Below are 21,520 nucleotides of genomic sequence, written 5' to 3' on the forward strand. Positions count from 1 at the left end.
GTGATTTTCAATTATATTAAAAATATTTTAATATGTGTAGTATTTTAATAGTAATTCTTAAATATTCCTCAAAATCATTTAAATCTTAACCCATTTTATTCTAACTTCTTTTAATTCTAGCCACTCCAATTCAAATCTTATTTCAATCAAAGCCATCTCTTTCTTTCAATTCTAGCCAATTTCAATTACAATTTTAGCCATTCCATATCTTTCCCAATCTAATTTCAAGACTTCATCTTTTGATCTCATTCATCTATTTAATTAATTAAATCGTAAATCGAATCTAAGCCCTTTATCTCTTATTAAATTCTACGGTCAAGATTTAACCTCCTATTCTTGCTAAATTCTAATACCCTAAAAGACAAAAAAAAATCTCTTCCTCCACTCTTTATTTTGGAGCCGCCTCCTCCCTCTCATCCTCTATGCTATCTAACCGGCAAGGATGACCCATGTAGCAGCAGCGCCTCATCTTGCCTCCGGTGCTCTCCTCTCAATTTTTCTCCGGCATAGATCGTCACCACGTGCTGGTGGCATCCGTCCCTCTCTCTTTCTCCTCCTTTCCCTGGCAAGGGAAGCAGCCGGACGGAAACACCAGCAACAGCTGCACGCAGCTAGCAGCTTCCAGGTGTCACGCCACCCTCTCTCTGCCCCTTTTTCTCTCTCCCTTTTCCGACAGCCGCCACCCCCTCTTCTTCTCCCTCTCCCTTCGTTCCTCCTCTCTCTCTCCGTCTTTCTCCCCTTCCCGTCCTCCTCCTCTTCTCTTCTTCATCACCTCTTTCCTCCCTTCTCTCTTCTCGTCTTAACCCCTCTCTTCGCCTCTCAACTCCTCTCCTATCCTCCTTGGATCCGGCGAGGACAACAAACGACAATAGCTCCAGCGCCAAGTATCAGCGAACAGTGAAGACAACCAGTTGTCGGGGCCTCCAGCACCTCCGTCTCCAAAAGTAACAACTGCTCTGGCTAGCTACAACAAAAAACAAAGAACCAGCGAGACCCTCGAGTCTCTATTCCTCTAGTCTCCGGAAGTTTGAGTTCGAAGACGGATCTTAACAGATTCGTCCATGTAAGCTTTAATATAATTTTTGTTTCTAATTGCATCTTTGGCTATTATGAGATGAACATGTCAGAAATCTTGGCTTTTACATGTTCGATTTGATCTTGTTGCACTATTATTGCACATTACCTAGTCATTGGTGTGATATGGTGATGTAATGCTTGGGATCTCAGATTGTACACATGTTTTGTCTTGATTTCAGTTTGTCAACACAAATCTTGATTTTTCTATAATATTCGTAAGTCTTTGTTACATCTATAAATTAGTCTTAATAATACATAATTGGTTATTCCTGCTAATTGTCGTCTTTATGAATAATTTGTGTTCATACTTGTCATAGTTTATTGGAGTTATCGATGAAATTTACTTTGATTTCAATTTTAATGTATTGATGACATCAATAAGTAGATTAACAATTGATTAGTTCTGCATCCTATGGTAATTTTGGCATACTAATCGTTTCTTATTATTAAATTTAGGCAAGATTATATATATATATATATATAGAGAGAGAGAGAGAGAGAGAGAGATATATAATTACATATACATATATATATATATATATATATATATATATATATATATATATATATATATATGTATATATATATATCGTCATTTACTTGATCGTGTGAAATTATTTTTACATATGAGAAAATCCGAATGTAATTCCCTCTACCCTTTAATAATTATGTCTAATTTATTTGAATGAATCAATTAACTGTCTAAAATTGTTCTTTCCTTGTTAGTTTATCTGGTGTATTATGGTTAAGTGACTGTTAAAAATGGGTCTGATTTTTTTACTCGTCTATATTTTGTAGGCTCTTCTTTATTTAAGAAAAAAATATTACCCTTCCTAATTTTGTTTCTTACTTGCTTAAAATTGGTAATAATTTTTTTTATAAATCTGATTTGGCTCCTTTAAAATAAGAAAAAAAAAATATTAAGTGATTCCTTTTTCCTTACTTGAAAATTGATTATTTTCTTACTTCTTTATATATGGTAAAATAATATTGTTTTGTCTCTTCTTTATTTAAGGTAAAAGAATATTGTACTCTTAATTATTCTAATTTTATTCCTTTCCTCATGTGCTCTCCCCCTCTTTGCTATATAAATAAGACCCCCTCCCTTCATTAGATGAACTCATTCACACACTCATTTACTCTTAATCACAAGTTCTCCCAATCACAAGTTCTCTCATCACTCCTCACTCTCTCATTGCTCCCTTGCTACTCTTAAAATAAATTAAGATTTCGGTAAACATTCAAGTGCTCTTCTTCGCTACTTGGCTACTTTGGTTTGTTAGAATAGAAGTTGGGTCAACTCGTTCTCATTGCTGTCATCCCTTTCTGCTCAAGCGGTTAGTATTCCTTTTGCATTCATACATTTACGAAAGTTTATTGTTCTATTCCTCTATATGTATAACTTGTTGTTAAACAATTGCATATGTATCACATCTTGTCTAAATAAACGTGATTATTTGTGTAGTCAATTGATTGTTTTGGCAGGTTTCAAACTTGAAGTTCAAGTTGAAAATTAGCTATGAAGATATTACTTTGTTCATATATTAGAAGCCATATATTTCTTATTTATTTATTTGAACCTTTTTTTTGTAAATATTTGTTTAATTCTAAAGCTCTCATGTTTAAATATATTTGTGGATCGTCTAAAGGGGAGGGGGAATTATATGTTAATCATCTCTTTGCAAACTTACTTGTGTTAGAAAAGCATGCCAATAGGCTTGTAACTTGTTTGATAATCTTTTTTTGATAAAACCACTTTAATTCTAGTTAAAATAATAAAATCAAGTAAAGATCATTGCTCAATTACTTGATTTAATCTCGTCTAATTTAAATGTTTGAAACTAAACCTTGTGTAAAGTGTTAACTGTCTCTTGCATATAACTTTTATTTGATAATACTAATAAATAAAATCAACCTCATGTCCTCAAATTGTTTTAGATCCCTTTCTAAATTAAGTATTTTTGTATGTATAGAAATCTGTCCGGTTTATTCAATATTTGGTTTTTTTAAAACAACATTTCATGCAAATCATAGAATAAAATCAACAATCAATTTCCTCACATTCGCTACTTGGTTTCCTAAATTAATTATTTTTTTTGCATCTGAAGTGATTATCGCCTTAAAATAGTATTGGTTTTCTAAGCATTTTCTGCATTTTGTAATTATTTGCTTAAAAATATATTTCAGCATTAATAATAAATCCATCAATATTTTAGAAAATATATATAAATAATTTTTCTGCATTAAAATAAACTAGTCGCTTACTTATAATAACTTTCTACATCAATTATAAATCTATTGTTGTTCTTAAAATTAATTTTCTGCCTAAATAAATAATAAATCTTTTGTCCTATGTTATATTTTTTTTTATTGATAGTTAATTTCTCTGTTGTTTTAAAATACATATGCATGTGAGATCACATTCCTTTGCCATTTGGAAATAAAATAAAATCTATCATGTCATTAATTGTTGCTCACTTTAAAGTTAACACTTAAATCTGCATTCATGCCCTCATAATTAATCTTTGTTTTGTTATTATAATTTTGTATGCTCATGAACTTAGCATGCGAACCTTCATAGTTACGTGTTGTTTGCAAGCCTGTCTAATTGATTTTTAGAGGCTAAATTGAGATTTGTATTGCTTAAATGACCGTCTTGTTTGCCTTGTTTGTTTGACTTGGTGTCAAGGAGGGCCTAGTATTCTATTTTGTCTAAATACATCCTATTAAGAGTCCAATGCCTCTTTGACATTAAGTTGGGACGATTAGGAACTTTTTAGGTACGTTATGCATGCGGTGGTTGGTAGGGGTAGTTGGCCCTACGGAGATGATGACATCGACTCAGGCTTGAAAGAAAAACTTTAGTTTTATTTGTCCCTTTACGGCAACCTATCAGAAAATAAATGAAAGTCGAGTGCTGATCCAAAAAGTCTCTCTTAGAGTCTCCCTTCCCTTTATCCCTTTATTTTTTTGTTTAATTATATTTATTTGGGGAAGATTAAAATAAAAATAATAAAATTGTTTGCTTATTTATTTGCCTCTTTTGTATCCCCTCGCTTATCTTTAAATTTTATTTAATGTTTATTTATTGTTATCACTTAGTTTTGCATGCTTCAATAATTAATTAAAAAATAATAAATTTATTTCTCAATTATTTAATATTTTATCACTTAAGATCGCATATTTAATATTAATTAAAATAATAACATGATCCATTTGTTCGATTTCTTTATCACATAGTCTCGTATGTTAAAATAAATAAAAATAAACTTGATTGTTTATTAATTTCTATCACATAGCCTTGCATGTTTAAATTAATAAAAATAATAAAATAGAATTAATTGTTTTATATTTGTTATCACCTAGCAAGCATGCTACTTAAATAAACTAATGAATGAAGTGAACTTAATTGCTACTTGTAACCCCCACATAGATTGCATGAGATACGGCCGGGACCAACATTTGTGGACCTCGAGGGATGCCTAACACCTTCCCCTCGAGGTAATTTGAACCCTTACCCTGATCTCTGGCTCGTTGACCTTAGCTAGACTTAGTTAGGTTAGATAGGTGCCCTAACGCGCTTTAATTCGTTAGGTGGCGACTCCAAATCCCAAAAGAGTTAGGTCGTGCACAAAACCCTATTGTTGCGAAAAATGGGACGCGACAATCATTACATCAAGTTTGAACATAGGCCAACCCTTTTTCATATCACAAGCTATTAAAGTTCATGACAGTAGTCATCTTGACTACAGGTGAGTAAGCCTCTAGATAATCTATCCCAGCTTGTTCTGTGTACCCTTTCACAACCAACCTAGCTTTAAACCTTTCAATGTTCCCATCTGCTCTATGTTTGACTTTACACACACACCTACATCCAATTGCTTGCTTGCCCACTGGTAGTTCAACAAGATCCCAAGTATTGTTAGCAAAGAGGGCCTCAAACTCCTGTGTCATGGAGTTTTGCCAAGAAGAATTGAAGGATGCCTTCTCATATGATTATGGTTTACTATCATGACAAACATTTTCAACAAGCATTTGACTGTGAAATGCAATGAGATTAGAAGATATGTGATAGTGCATGGGGAATAGGGCAGTGAGGGAAAGGTTTGTGACAGGATTTGGATTCATTAGAAGGCATAGAAACAATGTAGTCTTATAAATGATGAGGGACTTTGTTCTCCCTGTTGGATCTTCTCTGACTTATTATAGGAACAATAGCTTGAGAAGGTGATGAGTGTTCATGTAATGGTGGTGGTGAATAATCAATGGGGTGTTCAAGAGGTGGTGATCGATGATGGTTCCTTGTGGGTGAGAGCCCAGTGTGTAAATCAAGTTCACACCCTATATCATCTACATTATTGTCATAAGACCTATGCTCAGTATAACCACTAGGATTAGGACAAATGACACAGACTCAATAGATTTCAAAATGGATGGAAAACTGTAGCTTTCAGTAGACAAAGTAAAAGGAAAGATGTCCTCATGAAAGACTACATCCCTTGAAACATGTATTTTTCTTGTGGAAAGATTCATCACCTTGTATTCTTTTGTGCCAAAGGAATATACCACAAATATATGAGGAGTTGTTTTGGGCTCAAGTTTATCTCTTAATATTTTAGGCACAGTAGGGTAAAACAGGAAACCAAAAGATTTGGGTTGAGTGTAATTTGGTTTCTTGTTATATAGCAGCTCATAAGGAAATTTGGTTTTGAAGTGTGTTGAGAGTAATCTATGTACAATGTGAGTGGCTGTCAAGAAAAATCCCCCCCCCCCCAATATTTCAAAGGTAGTTTAGATTGAAAAAGAAGTGCTCTAACTATTTTTAATAGGTATTTATGTTTTCTTTCTACCACACTATTTTGTTGTGGGTGTATAGAAATTTTTTTTGATTAATTATACCTTGTTCATGAAAAATAAGGCTGCTTCATTACTGTGAACTCCAGTCTACTATCAAACCTGATATTTTTTATCGTTGTTTTGAATTGATTTTCTACCATGTTTGTGAAGGATTTGAGCACATGAAGAACATTACTTTTAGTATATAGAAGATGGGTCCAAGTTGATATACTATAATCATCCACTAGGGTAAGAAAGTAGTTTTGATTGCCATATGTGGGAACATGATAACGACCCCATAGGTCAATGTGAAACTATTCAAATACAGACTTGGTTTGACTATTGGTTTAGCTGAAAGGTGATCTTTCTTGCCTTTTGCCATAAGGCATATGCTGCACATGAAGGGTTGTTTTTGTGAAAGAATGGTTGGTAGGGTGGAAATATTCCTCATTTAGCAAAAAGAACATGGCCAAATCTGTTATGCCACAACAAATTTACACTGTTCTTTGTGATCTTACAAGAATGATTATCAAACTGGCATTATCATTATTGCTGAAAGTAGAAGTACAAACAAGAGGGTTATGAACAACATCGAGAGGGTTATGAACAACATCAACAATGAATTCTTACACTCATTTTCATGACAGAAATCAGTAACAACAGAAGGACATTTCCTACTATTGAAAGAAAGATCATTATTACTACTACTACAATGACAACAATATACTGAACATTTATTGACTCTATTGGTATTTCTCAGGCATCTTGAACACAGAAAATACACTCCCTCTTTGTTGCTACCAATTACTTGAGGCCTCTATACTGAAGGGGCCTACAACACACATAAAGTACTAGTGAATAAAACTATGCACTTCATAGATGTAGTTAAGGAATGAACTGAAACTAGATTATACTTAAAGAATGGTACGTACGACACAACACGCAGAATGATATCAGGTGTGATTGATACATCATCGAACCCGTCACTTTAATTTTGTATCCATTAGGGAGAAATCAGTATAGGGTAAGGTAACGTCTTAATATTGAGCAAACAACAGTTCCTACAAAGTTCATAAAGCCATTATTGACACATGCAACATTTTGATCCTCTCCTATATTCTCATTTTGAAAATTTAGTATCAAGTCCATGATCTTCCCATATTGTTCCTTTGTTATATTCACATTTTTATGCCCATTACTTTGAGGTGGTTTTTCATCTCATTGTGTAGACATCACATCACGAGTATCACTGTGCACATTTGCCACTGCTCTTTTCCCTTTGTAGTTCTTATTGTCTTACATGTAGTTTTGTCCATTGTTGTGTCCGTTTGGCTTGAAGTTTTGATTGTTGTTCTGGAGATTTCCGTGCAACTTGTCACTTTTTTTATGTGTCCCGTTCGCTTGCAAAAGTCATAGAACAAAGCATTTTTTCATTGTCAATGTAAAAAAAATTTCTTCCTCAATTATAATTATTTCCTGCATAGTTGTTATTCTGATAGTTTGTTCTAAAAGTTCTTCCTTCTTGAATCTTATTGTTGAAGGCACATACATTCAAGGATTTTGCATCCATAGGTATTCTACCAGTTGTCTTAAACTCCCTTTGTTTCTCCTCTTGGATTAGTAGAGAGAGGCTGTGCCATAGAAGGGAGTGGGTTCATCATGAGGATGTTACCCCTTATCACTGTGTATACCTCATTTAGAACCATTAGAAATTATATCAAACACCTATCTTGTTCAGCTTTATGCGTGCTATCTTTTGCACCACAAGTGCTGGTACAACCATATTGATTTCTTATATTCAAAGTAATCAGCGCCTCCCAAAGTTTCTTCATCCTTGTGTTATAAAAAGTGATGTCCAATATTCCCTACGTTAGGCCATTAATTTCTTTTTGTATTTGATACGATTTTGCTACATTTCTTTGATCGTATCTGTCCTTCAGTTCCTTCCACAACTCTACAAAATCAGTCACATATTCCACTATATCTGAAATCTCCTTATTAGTGAATTTAAAATCCATGATGTTACCATGTCAGCACCTCTGCCATTAGCGAATCTGAGATGAGTTTATGCTTGGTTTCACATAACTCCCATAAAAAACACAACTTATTCTTTACAGATAGGGCTCGCATTACTCCTCTCCTCCATGATCAATATCCTTCTCCATCAAATTGAGTAGGAACCAATATTAATCCTGGACTATCTGAGGGATGCACATACATGGTTGTACTTGTATCGTTGCTAACATTTCTAGTTCTCTCAACAGTGGATGTGTTTTGGTCAATATCCATGAGCATATTACTCAAAATAATTGTGAATTAAGTAGAGAAAGTGAATTCTAGATCCAGAATGACAAAAGAAGGGAAAAACTCATAGAGGTACAAAAACACTGAGATTCGATCTGTATTATCGACACATAGAAAACATAGATCCATTAGAAAATAAGAATCAATGAGTTGAAGTAAACAAACCGAGCTATGACACCATATTAAATCGTCATATCAATGGTGAAATCTTAATTGAACTAGAGTATGGAAGCCATAACTGACTCGGAGCATTTTGTGAAGAGTTGTAATATGAGAGAAAGAGAAATCACACTTTTATTGAGCAATGACTGAGCATTTATACATGTAAACAAGAATTTAAACTATTTTCTAACTAATGAAATATTCTAGATGATTAGACTAGCTAGCTAACTAACTATGATAGCTAACTACGTAACTAACTTTTACTGCTAACTAATTACAATGCCTAGCTGTTAATTACGATGCTAATTACATATACATTATCAGAACTTGATGTTAATCTCAATAAAAAGATCTCCAGACAAATCATGCACAATATCATGCATCTTACAATGTGTAATATTGTTCATCTCATCTAGCTTTCCATCTTGCAGCAAATAATATAGCAACAAGATTGGAATAAATCGCTCCCAATGTCTTCCATCACGGGGTTCTGTTGACATGGATGAAGAAAGCCTTCTTCCATACAAAGTTGGATTCATTAGTCCTTCTCAAACTCAAAATCTTTCGGAAACATTGCAAAGTAACCAAAACATTTCTTCAGATATGGAGATGGTAGATAATCATAGTTGAGTGTTAAGATCTTCTTTATGCCATTTTCCCCTGCAACAAGGGGGTTGCCATCAAGAATTTCCTGCCACTCATGTTTATCCTTGTCACATAAATGGCCTCCCAACACACTTGAAGCCAATGGTAGACCTTGACACATTTCAAAAATCTTATTCTTCATGCTCAGGGTTTCCTCCAGAACTTCCCCAACAAGAAACTTTTTTTGTTTCAAAATGGACCAACAATGATCTTCTGCTAATTTCTCCAACATATGAGGAGGACCTACTATTGCTACTTTGGATGTCACCAATTCCATGCGAGTCGTCACAAGAATGATGTTTCCTCAAGATATACTTATTCCTCTCAACGTATCAAAGAACTTACTACACCTGTACGGTCAACGCACCACAAATCATCCAGGACAAGCAAATACCACTTTTCTCCCAATACATGATGTAGCGTCCTAACTATTACATCTCTGCTTCAGACCTTAACTTCCCTCCTTGTAAGTGATTCAAGGATCAGTTCAAGAAAGCTCGTAGTTTCTGCAATTTATGACATTTCAGGTAGATACAACCAAACTCTCTTATCAAAGTATTTTTCAATCTCTTCATCATTGAAATATCTCTTAGCTAGAGTTGTTTTCCCTAAGACCTCCATACCAAATATGGGAATGGCGGACAGAACAACATCCTTTGTCTTATTCAGCATCTTCTCCTTAATTTCAGCAACATCGTTGTCTCTACCAACAACATCTGAAGCAACTACTACAAAATGATTGGAGACCGAGGTGATTGGCAAAATGATTAATACCCCTCAAATCTTCATTGATTTTTTTGATTTTTCAAGACATTTTGTGCTCGCAAACAATATAAGAAAAGAAGTGACTAACCTTTTCCATCAGGTTGGTTTGGTTTTTCATAACTCGTGCTTTGATATATACATATTTGAATTTGTCAAACAAATTTTCAGCATCTTAAACAATTTTCTCAAGCATCTTCAGCCATTTTTGCACAGCCTTATTATCTTCGACTTGTCGTCATTCAGCATCATCCATGTATGTTTGGATCATGGGTACATATATTGTCAGCTTTGAGAGGTTTTACTTGTAGTTCCTTAAAGTTTTGACCTCCTCAATAGAAAGAGAAAGCAATTTTTGAAGCACAACTTGAATAGTAGCACCACTTAATGTGTGGTAGTCATAGACTCCAATGATGCAAATATCTCTCTAAGAAATAGTACTCTAGGGATTGTTTGGTTTGAAGACGTGTTTGAAATTAGATATGCTGGAATAAGTTATTCGCGGATTATTTCCTATTGATTATTTGATTTTTCATATTAAAAATAGAAAAGGTTAAAAATTGTCCACAACCTCGACACATTAGACATGATTCAAAGTGTCCTCCTTCAACCTATATTGGAGGAGGGGTAGTTATTTTAGCCCAAGTTACCCAAAATATTTTAATTAAGCTGGTGTTTGGATATGCGATATAAAATAAGTGTATGTACATGCGATCTCACACTAATTTCATCCAGTGAGATGAAATTTCAAATTTTCAAAAAAAAAAAGATTTGATATATTTTTAAATACAACAATCAACCCAAAAGTATATATATATTTTATAAAAATAACCCCACAATTATATCTACAGACTAGTTACTTCATATGTATACAAAATTATGATTTCATACCATTACGTTTCAAATCATTTATAGTATTATTCTCACTAATATAAAATTTATTGATAATTTAAATAAATTCATACTTTAGTATTTATATTTACCAATTTTATTGTTTTATAATCAAATTTATTACCATCAAAATTAACTAATAAATGGGTAAAAGTAACAGTGGTGTTCGTCTTCTCTGTCATATGATCGAGTAATTCAAGTTCAACGAGAGAAGATATCAATGACTAGTACACAACTATAACTTATTTTTAATTTTAATTATTTTTTATTGAAATAAAGTTTAATCAATAAATGTTGTATTTTTAAGAATTATTCTGTGATATCGTATTACAATTTCAAAAACTTTTGTTTGTTTGGTATGATTGTATAAAGAATTGAGACTATTTGAGTAGTTTTAATACTTATGAGGTGTTTATGTGTATGTGAAACATACAACATTAAGTATCTAAATTACATGTCGATACAATACATCAATTTCATGTTATAATTTCATGTCATAATTTCATATCACTTGGCCAAATAGGCTTAAATTTGGAGCATTTAATCGGCCCATTACCTACCATTACAAATTAATTTCTCCTCCATTCATTTATAATGGCCAGTACCCTTTCTCCATCTAATCTTAATCCTCCAAAGAAGAATGTAAAAATGCTAAAGACTTCAACCATAACCGTGACAACATTTGGTGACTTCTCCTAATCATGGAAACTAGCTACAACATACAGACGGTTTGTAGCCCCTTCCGTCCTTGAAGTAGCTTCTTTTTGGATGCTTATATCTATCGGATCTGCTGAAGAAGATTGGGCTTTAATGCTCCCATCACCTTGCGTATTCGTGGGGCACTCATTAGAAAAGTGACTCATCCTCCATATTTGTAGTAAAGACTCGTAGCAATACGAAACTCTCCTAAATTGAGCTTACCACACTTACAAAAGAGTGGGTTTAAAGGGAAACCTTCTTCTACACTGCCCTATGACAAAGAACCCTGAACTCTGAAAATTTGGTAGTTGTCATTCCTATAATCATTCATAATCCTTAGTTCAAGCACACTAGCTGACGATGGAGAATGCCCGGATGAGTTGTGCTGAAAAGATGATTAGTTCATATTCCTAGTCATTTATTGGCCAAACTCATGACATATTGTGTTCTCCCTCTTGCTACGGAACTCTTCCATGTCCTTCAACTTGTCTTTCTCAACCTACTCCACATGAATCATTAGCCTGAGTATGTAAATGTCTCATATTAGCATAGCCTTTTTACTTTCCTTACACGACAAACGGGATAGTAAAGACACTATACATTAGATTCTGACACCATCTTTGGAGAATTGCATGATTTGAGTGAACTTGAGGTTGTACACTTGAACACTCATACATTCCTATTAACGATTAAGAAATTTTCTTACCTTCACTTCCCTTGATTCGTGGGGAAAGAAGCTCCTTAAGAAGGCATCTTCAAACACAACCCAAGTCAATTGATGTTCCCTTTTGACCCTATTCTTCTTCAACTGCTCTAGCCATATCCTAGAAAGTCAATTGAGCTTGTAAGAAATCAACTCCAAACACTCAACATCAACAAAATGCATGACATCAAATACCTTCTGAAGTTCATCCACAAAGTTTATTAGTCCTCATTGAGCTTTAACCTAGTGAACTCCAAGGGACTCATTCACGGAAACTCTCAGACTCTGGATACATATACATATACATATACGTACATACATACATACACGAACAAATGGGAAAGGGGATTGACGCCCCTAGCGCATGAATTGAAACCTCATGAATTCCTCAAGAACCTTTGAATAAATGATTGCATGGACAATTTGATGAACAAATACATTTTTGGTGTGAGGATGAAAAAATTCATTGCTATGAGGAACCCCAGTTACCTTGAAAGAACTAAGTTCTTGGTGTTTTCCCCAAATCCTTGAAGAACTCTTGAAACATCCTCTTTTATCTTCTTAAAAGAATGAAAAAGTGATCTCAATCAGCGTAGACCCCTATTTGGGTGATTAAAACATTTAGTTCTTGTTTGGTAAGGAAAAGACAAAAAATCCCTCCTTAAAATGGAAGAAAGTCCCTATTAACAGAGGCTGCACTCAAATAGGCATAACTCCTTCATCCAAACATGAATTTTAGAAAAGTCGATTGAAAGAGGGCTTGAAGACCTTTGATTTGATACCTATGATATATGGTATTATTGTTGCTTTAATTAAGTTTTGTCATAGATGAACCATTCTTATAGTTAGGCCAAACTAAACAAAGGCTAGGGATAGTGTCATGTTGTAATTTAGTATCAAATCTTTAAGCCTTTCATTCTTATTGTGTCTAAAATACTAAATGACCTTTGTTTAGTTTGGCCAAACTATAGGAGTGGTTTTTATAGGACCAAAAATAATTAACACAACAACTATACCACACAAAATAAAAAAAACTCTTATGCTTTCTTTCACTTAGAGTTCTTGTTCTGTTTGGTATACTGAAGGGGCAGAAGGACATAGGGTATAAAGGAGAAGAAGCACTTTATTTTGGAGAAAAATGTATTATTCATTTATATTAAAAAAAAAAAGGAAACCCTAGGCCCGCACACGTGGTACCACTACAAGCAAGATTTCATGTTAAATTTATTGATTTCCACAAGTAGCATTCCTCTTTCATGAAAATATGTGACTTTTATGAAAATAGTCGACTTTAATGAAGATTTGCAAATTTTATCAAAAGTTGTAACGACCTAAGAGCACACCCAGGTCGCTACTCATCGTACTCGACCTGCCATTGGTCTTATACAAACCCTTAGACATCATTCATCACATATATATGAAAAAAAGTGTGAAATTAAAACTTCTCATCATAATTATCAAAATCTTTTATTGAATATAAGAAAAAACTAAGTATTGTCCTAACAATCTTAGACACATAATATCATAGGGTCATGACCCTTACATCAATTTGAAAAGAAACTATAGTCTATTACAAAGTCTTTTAGAAAAGGAAACTAAAATATAGCCATGTCCTCGAACATATCAGGACATACCGATCTTGCGAGAATGCTATTCTTAAGCTTCAACTTCTAAGAATATCCTCACTTCCCACCTACACTTGTAGAACTAGAAAACTATGGAATTAGCACATTGAATGCATCAAGTATGGTGAACATGCAATAAAACAATGCAAAAATGAACATTTACTTTGAAACATACTTTTCAAGCTGTTTTAATAGAAAACTCATAAAAACAAGTATAAGAACCATTTTCAAGTCAATATTCAAAGATAATGTAACAACCCCAAAAAAATGAATGAGATAAATACTTAAGGTGTCAAGAATGCTTGCGATTAGACCAAGGTTAACACGGATTGATACGCGTAGAACCAAACCTTATAACCCTTACTACGACCAATCCAACTAACTTGGGGAGGTAGTTGAGCTTGGAAAGGTTGGAACCAACAATGTAAGGCTCTCGAAAGTGAAGATTTAATCGAAGGAATCTTTACCGGACTTAAAAAGAAGAAATCTTATGTTTTGAGGGCCCAAGTGTAAAATGGTGTTTTCCAGGCCAAGGGTAATATCGTAATTACCCTAAGGAATTATTTAATTATTTATTTAATTTAATCAAAGAACCAATTAGGCTCAGGTTGACCCAAAATGGTCAATTTCGCAAGGGCCACTTTACCCGAGTTCGAGCCCCATTGGAAGAAACAAGTTAATGATTTAATTAATGTTTATAATATGATTTATAAGGGCATAATGGTCCTTTCACTAAGCTAATTAAATCAGGTTTTTATTTAAATTAATAAGGAAACCTACTTTGACTAATTCCCAAACTAAAATTCCTATTATTAGACTACTCTCTCATGATCTCTCTCTCACATTTCATCATTCTCTCTCACGTTGGTTTCTGCCAAAAACAACAAACAACATAAGTAATATTAAGAGTTCTTCACACTTGAAGAACTCACATGAAATTTTAAGAAAAACAAGGTAACAAAAAACGTTAACGCAAAGAGAAGTTGTCCGTCGAGTGGTATGGACGTTGAGGAAGCTTGGACTGATTTTGTATGTTGGGTTTTGCGAAGAAAATTCATCCTTTGAACATCAATTAGGGTCCTCTTGGTCCCTTTCCAAAGAGACCCCTTAAGATTCAAGATATTCATTACGAAAACTAGGATTGTTCCCCCTTTTTGCATGTCCCTGTCACTAGCTCTCAGGAGCAATTTAGGTTGGGTATGTTTGCTGGTATAATGTAGGGATGAAATGTCTTTTCGTTATGTTTATGTTTATGTATTCATGTTCAAAATTGAGTAAAAAATGATTTTGTTGTTCGATATCATTTAAAAAAGGTGTTGTGTGTATGCAACGTGTCCCAGTGAAGTAGTCACTGTTTTGGGATGTGTAAAGGCATGTTAATTCTTGTATTTTATGTGCAAAAGTTGTGCACAATGTGATTTCATGATGTGTGTGAAGTTACAAATTTTGAATGAAAACGCTTGACTAATGTAACTACTAAACTACACCTAACAATGCACTAAATTCTTGGTGAAATGCCCTAAGAAACTAACATGAAAGGGTTGATGAAAGGAAGCTAAAAATTATGAATAAATTTCCATCTTAGTGTACTTAAAATTTTGTTCAAAAAGGGGGTTGAAATCTGGAAATTTAATACATTTAAAAGAGGTGAGGCCACCAGGATTCGAACCTGTGAACTCACCCTTTGACTACTGGACTTCGCGAGAAAGGAAAAGAAACAGGGAGCTGGGGGAATCAAAATTGGGTCTGCTGGGTTAGTAGGACAGAACAAGAATTAAAATAAATAAATGCGAGGCGTGGGAATTGAACCCATGACCTCCAAGTATCTAGTGAAGGAAGAGAAAGTAAAGAATAGAGAATGTGAGGCGTGGGAATCGAACCCACGACCTCAAGGTTGGAAAGGAGAATGACAAAATTAAATAAGAAAACAAAGTGAGGCTGTGGGGGCTCGATCCCACAACCTCACTGCCAAAACGCCTAGCCTAATGAGCTTAATTAAAAAAATTTAAAATAAGTAGGTTGTGGGTGTTCGAACCAACGACCTCCCAATGCTCTAGGGGATTTAAAAACAAAAATAAGGAGGCTGTGGGGGTTCGAACCCACAACCTCCCAATGCCCTAGAAAAAATTAAAGAATAAAATGGAAGAGGATGTGAGGGTTTGAACCCACAACCATTCGGCCAACCTAAGAGAAAAACCAAGTAGAAAACTAAAGATACAATATTAATGATGGGTTTCAATCTAGAGTCCCAATATCATGGAGATTAAAAATAAAATCAATGATAAATTTAAATGTTATCCAAGTGATTCGAACTTGGGTTTCCTTGCCTAAACTTCCGTCTTGATACATCAGTCATACGTGAACAAAATATCCAAGAATAATGCCACCTACTTAGATCGAAATCAAGATCTTGAAATATATACAAGATACATAAGTCTTGTACTACATAATCTTAGGAATGTATCAATCACTTAACGAACTATGAATGAAGCCCCATGGCTTGTGTGTATAGACTCATAATTCTAGCATACGTTCAAAAGTAAGTGAACCTAAGATGTATGTAAAGAAATGATGAATCCTAGAAGGGTTAAGTATGAGTGTAAGATACACTAAATGGCCAAGTGCATTAACATATGATGAGATGAACAATGAAATGATGAAATGAACAATGAATTGATGAAAACCTAGAAGGGTTAAGTAAGGGTGTGAAACACACTAAATGGCCAAGTGCATTAGCATATGATGAAATGGACATTCACGTAATAAGAGGTAAGTAACTATGAAAATCAAAGGTTCTAATGTTAATGAATGTGGTGACAACAAGAGATGAGGTGAATTGTAAATGATGAGAACATTCACAAATGAGCCTAAGTAAATGTTACCAAAACGTACTCATATGTGAGAGTGTAAGATAATGAAGAGACCAGTCTCTATGAACACTCTAATGAAGCTATTGAGCTTAACACACCTAATACTAATGATGAGATGTGAAATCATCTAATGAGCTATGATGTCCTCATACTAGAAGTCAACTTACATGACGTATGAGCTGAATGAAATGGAACTTTATACTGAGCACCATAGGCTAGCTATGAGCGGTGATGCCTTCTTTCGGGAAGCGGAGGTTCACGTAACTCTCATGAGATGAGGATGTCCGGCTTGCCGGGTATGGGTCACATTATATCTCTTAGTCTTCGAACCTATACTGCCAATATAGGGATCTGGCAGGGTTAAATTCCCATGTACGCTAGCATATTTGGGTAACTTTGGCCAGTGATTCCACCTGTTTTCGGTGTATAGGAGACACTGAATTTCATGATGCTCACATGTTCTATGTCAGTTAAAGTTAAAGTTCCCAATGAATGAATGAGGTCAGCCTCAAATGATGCACATAATGAAATAAATGATACCAAAGGTGTTAGAATAGGATAATCAAAACATGATTTAGATTCAAGTAATGACATTACGTCATTCTTGGTCATTGCACAACGAACCTAATGAAAGTCTTAAACTACATCCTATGTATAACTGGTGTTTACACTGGCCAATGAATTAAATGAAATGGAGTATGTACGAATGAAAGTAGCAGAATCTGTGTTTGCTAATGAAGACTCCCTAGTTGAGGTCCCATCTGTTGAGCGCTTATTTCTGGGATGTCTTAATGATAATTCCATGATTCTAAGGTCTCATGGAATGTGAATGAAAGATATTAAAGAAGTTATGTGCTATATGCAAAATGTGTTGTATGCTATATGATATGTGCTATGTGTAAGTGTTATGTGCTGTGTGCAAATGTGAAAAGTATGACGATGTATGTTATTCTGATTGCATAACTTTCCTACTCCATATCTGGAAAGCTCATTGAATTTCCTAATCCAAATTTGTAAAGCTCATTGATTTTCCTAATCCAAATTTTTAAACATTCCTAATCTCAATTTGGCAAGTCCACTGACTTGACATCCAAAAATAATGTTGTTAGGAAAGAGCTATTTGTTCTCATGCATGTCCTTGGTGTGTGCTTGCATATACCCATACATAGTACAAGTGTGTACTAACCCTATACAAACTCTACTATTTTAGGTGCAGGCACAGGTGGACAATAGAGCTACAAGATAATCGCTGCAATTATCCGGACATTCAACATTCATCCGTTTTTGGTAGGTCCTCATGCTTTCGAGGATGTTGCTGTTTTATATTCTAGATTAGTTTTAGAGTTGAGCTAGTGAAGCGTGTTCCACTATCTTTTCTTTCCTGTTTATATTTAGACTATGTATTGGTGCCATTTTGGCAATTATACACTTAATAAGAATTCAACCATTTCTTTCAGTTGGTTATCTCTTAATGTTAGATGGTTGATGGTGAACAATTACGTATTAATCATAATGTTCTTATAAGTATGTTAAGAAACAAAAGTTTCAAATTTTCTGCAAAAATTAACCTATGTAAAGTATGAATGACGTAAGTAGGCTTGCCTACGACCTCTGGGAGGTCAACGACGCAGGTCTCGTCTGTGGTCTAGATTCCAGTCGTGCAAAAGTTAGTATCAGAGCACTAGGTTAAATTCCGAGGATTATAAGTTCACATCAACCACATTGAGCAGTTTCTAAGTCATGGTAGTGAAGTACACCACTATCTTTGATTAGAGACTGCATGATGCGTAGGAAAATTTACTTTCTTCTGATCTTATCGTGCTTTTCCTACTGTCTGAGTCCTTGGTGTTATGAGCATGTCTAACATCAATCCTTGTTGTTTTTCAGATAATGAACACTAGGATAGCTAATGGTCAGAGGAGAGGAGGAGCAGCTGCTGCGGATAATCAGAATCCACCTCAGGCTCCAGCTGAAGGAGTGGCGATGCCAGTTAACCTAGTTGGGTTGAATGATGCTGAGGTGAGGCCATCTCCGGCTCAGATAGAACATGCCATTACGATGCAGGCTCAGGCTATGACTGGTCACGTATATCGACAAGATGTTCAGAGAAAGAACCCACCAGTTCGCAGCATGGCTAACAGGCTGCGAGACTTTACGAGGATGAACCCTCCTATATTCATAGGGTCTCAGACATCATAGGATCCTCAGAAGTTTGTGGATGAAGTAAATATGATTCTGGTGGCTATGGGGCCAAAGATACTGAGAAGGCTAGGCTGGATTCCTATCAGCTCAAGGATGTTGCACACACTTGGTGCAAGATAGGGCAAGATAGCCGTGTTTTGGGTGGAGTGCCAGTCACTTGGGAGCTGTTCAAACCCAGCCATGAAGGCCACAGAAATAATTTGGCGTCCGTGAGCAGCCCAGGTTCAAGAAGGGGCAACAGAGTTCTGGGAACTCTAACTTTTGGAGGAGTACAACACCTAGAGGAGGCAGACCTGAGTCCAAGAAGGGCAATGGAGGAAAGATGCAGCGTCCTAAGAAGAATTGTGCTAAGTGTGGCTGAGCTCACAGCGGAGAGTGAAGACAGGGCAATAATGCTTGCTTCGGTTGCGGTAAGAGTGGGCACATGGTTAGAGACTCCCCATAGAACAGAGGTCCGGCTAGAGGTAATGCTCAGCCTGGGCCAAATCCACAGGGTGCAGCAGCAGCCGAGCCTCCTAAGTGGAACATATTCTATGCCCTGAAGGGCAGGGAGGACCAGGAGAAGTCCTCTGCTGTAGTCGTAGGTATGCTGCAAGTATTCTCAACTTCTGTTTATGCTTTACTTGATCCAGGGTCTACACTTTCCTCTGTAACTCCTTTGCTTGCTCTCACTTTTGAGATATTTCCTGAAGTTCTGCATGATCGTATAGTGGTTAGTACACATTTAGGAGAAAATGTAAGAATCGATAGAGTATACAAGTATTGCCCAATGGTTGTAAGTTGTAAGACTATGTGTGCAAACTTGGTTGAGTTACGCATGCATGATTTTTATGTTATTCTAGGCATGGACTGGCTTCACAGTTGTTATTCTTGCTTGGACTATCGTAGTAGAGTGGTGAGATTTCGCTTCCCTAATGAATAAGAGTTAGTCTGGGAGTGGTACAATTGGAATCCCTTGATTTCAAATCTTAAGGCCAATAAACTGATGTCCAAGGGGTTACTATGTCATATTGTGAGTGTTAATGATTTAGATCATGCATTCCTTCCATAGCCTCAGTGCCTGTAGTGAATGAGTTCCTTAATGTGTTTCCTGAAGATTTTCCTGGAGTCCCTCCCCTTCGAGTAATTGACTTTGGTATCGACTTAGAAGCCGATACTAAACCAATCTCTATTCCTCCTTATAGAATGGCTCTAGGAGAACTCAAAGAGTTGAAGATGCAGTTGAAAGATCTCACTGGTAAGAGTTTCATTCAGCCGAGCATATCCCCTTGGGGCGATCCAGTGTTGTTTGTAAAGAAGAAAGATGGGACCCTTAGAATGTGTATCGGTTATCGGCAGCTCAACAAAGTCACTATCAAGAACAAGTATCCATTTCCCAGAATAGATGACTTGTTTGATCAACTCCAAGGGTCTAGTTTCTTTAAAAAATTGATCTTCGTTCAGAGTACCATCTGCTTCGGGTTAGGGATGGAGATATCCCAAAGACAGTCTTTTATACCCGCTATGGTCAGTATGAGTTTCTAGTCATGTCATTTGGTCTCACGAATGCACCTGCTGCATTTATAGATCTCATGAACAGGGTATTCCATGAATACCTTGACTCTTTCGTCATAGTATTCATTGATAACATTCTCATATACTCTAAGACCAAGGAAGAGTATGAACAACATTTGAGACTAACCTTGCAGGTACTTACACAACATCAATTGTATGCCAAATTCAGCAAGTGTCAATTCTTGCTGAGATCAGTGACCTTCCTGGGTCATTTTGTGTCCGATCAAGGTGTAGAGGTGGACCCCAGGAAGACTAAAGTTGTTAGGAATTGGCCAAATCCCCATACTCCCACTGACATCCGTAGCTTTATGGGATTGACTGGTTACTACCGCAGGTTTGTGGAGGGCTTTTCTTCCATTGCTGCCTTACTGACAACTTTGACGAAGAACAAAGCCAAGTTTGTATGGACGGACTTATGAGAAGAGTTTCCAGGAACTCAAGGACAGAATCACTTCCACCCCGGTGCTTACTCTGCCTAAGTGTGGTGAGAATTACACTGTCTATTGTGATGCATCTAGGGTTGGTTTGGGTTGTGTTCTTATGCAGGCTGGTAAGGTGATAGCCTATGCTTCCAGACAGCTAAAGGTTAATGTGAAGAATTATCCCACTCATGACCTGGAACAAAATTTGATACGCTCAAACTTACTTCTTAAATAAGAAGTAAAGCGGTCGTGTCAAGTAAAAAACCCAACTATTGAGGTTGGGATCGTTCCCACGAGGAAAATAGTCTAGACTTAACTTCAACCTGTTATTACTATTGTTCGGTTGATGACTTCCTTAGAAAGTAAAAACATAAAAAGGGGGGTTTGTATTTCCTAATGAGTAAAAATAACTAACGAAATTGAAAGAGACACTTAACAGTTTTGAAAGTTGGATTTTAATCAATTAGTCAAAGTAACTAGGGTTTACGTGTTCCCCACAGGTTCATAACTTGATAATTCTAACTATAACAATTCTTTCCTAGTATCTTGCATGCAAAGTGATAAGCTATGTATTTCTAAATCCTTGGTCCGGCATCTAGAAAATCTCACTCCGCACCTTGGTCCGGCTACGTGTGTTGCTTTCCTAACCCTTATCTTTACCTCATATTAAGCATCGTATTCGATATTTGACTAAGTTATTACCTCGTACCAATCAATACTAGCCTATTAGATAGTATACACTAAATCTATGTTAATAATTCTTTTCCT

General features: G+C 35.6%; 1 long non-coding RNA gene across 1 annotated transcript in view; it reads left to right on the forward strand.

The window, feature by feature from the left end:
* The first annotated feature begins 375 nt into the window (after positions 1 to 375).
* The window catches only part of LOC107020488, a 36,993-nt gene continuing 15,848 nt past the window's right edge, over positions 376 to 21,520 (forward strand). The window contains exons 1-3 of the long non-coding RNA XR_003578460.1: positions 376 to 1,063; positions 17,785 to 17,861; positions 18,462 to 19,360. This is a non-coding gene — a long non-coding RNA (uncharacterized LOC107020488). The remainder of the gene's footprint in view (positions 1,064 to 17,784; positions 17,862 to 18,461; positions 19,361 to 21,520) is intronic.

This window comes from Solanum pennellii, chromosome 5 (genome assembly GCF_001406875.1).
Source record: "Solanum pennellii chromosome 5, SPENNV200".
NCBI classification, from domain to species: Eukaryota; Viridiplantae; Streptophyta; class Magnoliopsida; order Solanales; family Solanaceae; genus Solanum; species Solanum pennellii.